We start from the raw sequence: 1,407 nt of genomic DNA on the forward strand, positions 1-1,407 counted from the left end.
GCAGAGCTGACAGGGAGATAATGGGTGATTGAGACAGAGGTGACAGGGAGATAGTGGGTGACTGAGGCCGAGCTGACAGGGAGATAGTGGGTGACTGAAGCAGAAGGGACAGAGAGATAGTGGGTGACAGGCAGAGGTGACAGGGAAATAGTGGGTGACTGAGGCAGGGGTGACAGGGAGTTAGGGGGTGACTGGTGAGGCAGGGTTGACAGGGAAATAGTGTGTGACTGAGGCAGGGGTGACAGAGAGATAGTGGATGACTGAGACAGAGCTGACAGGGAGATACTGGATGACTGAGGCAGAGGTGACAGGGAGATAGTGGGTGAATGAGGCAGAGGTGACACGGAGATAGTAGGTGACTGGTGAGGCAGGGGTGACAGGGAGATAGTGGGTGACTGAGGCAGAGCTGACCGGAAGATAGTGGGTGACTGAGGCAGAGGTGACAGGGAGATAGTGGGTGATTGAAGCAGATGTGACAGGGAGATAGTGGGTGACTGAAGCAGATGTGACAGGGAAATAGTAGGTGACTGAGGCAGAGGTGACGGGGAGATAGTGGGTGACTGAGGCAGAGCTGACAGGGAGATAGTGTGTGACTGAGGCAGAGGTGACACGGAGATAGTGGGTGACTGGTGAGGCAGAGGTGACAGGGAGATAGTGTGTGACTGATGAGGCAGGGGTGACAGGGAGATAATGTGTGACTGGTGAGGCAGGTGTGACAGGGAGATAGCGGGTGAATGAGGCAGAGGTGACAGGGAGATAGTGGATGACTGAGGCAGGGGTGACAGGGAGATAGTGGGTGACTAAGGCAGTAGTTACATCACCTACCTCTAACTGCAGCTCACTCCTTGTTCTTTTTTTACCTGCTGCTTCTCCCTTGCTCTTTATAAGCTACATTAATTTCTACCCCCACCAACCTGTGTGAGGTGAAGCTTCATGTCTGTCATAGGCAGGGGAACTGATGAGGGAGGAGCAGGCTGAGGATTTAGCACATCTACGATCAGACGCCCAGCACAGGGCTAGTCCGCCCCGCATGTCAGCCCCTGCTCCCCCCCCCCCACGACCACGAGCGCATTCCCCAAAGGGCTTCAGACTGTGATCGCTTCCGATGCTGCGATCCAGTCTGAATTAGGCCCTCTGTTCTAAATTGCAATAAATAAGGCTGAATAGTTTGTTCGTTACATATAAAGAATAGAATAATGTTAATAATTATATTTATACAACGCTTTTCTCCAATAGGATTCAAGGCGCTTTATAGTGCCTGCACGCTATATATGTACATTTACACCCTTCCCTGCATGCTCTGTATATGCATTTACACCAGAGGTTCTCAAACTCGGTCCTCGGGAGCCCACACAGTGCATGTTTTGCAGGTAACCCAGCAGGTGCACAGGTGTATTAATTACTCAC

The sequence above is a fragment of the Pseudophryne corroboree genome, chromosome 6 (genome assembly GCF_028390025.1).
Source record: "Pseudophryne corroboree isolate aPseCor3 chromosome 6, aPseCor3.hap2, whole genome shotgun sequence".
Taxonomy (NCBI): domain Eukaryota; kingdom Metazoa; phylum Chordata; class Amphibia; order Anura; family Myobatrachidae; genus Pseudophryne; species Pseudophryne corroboree.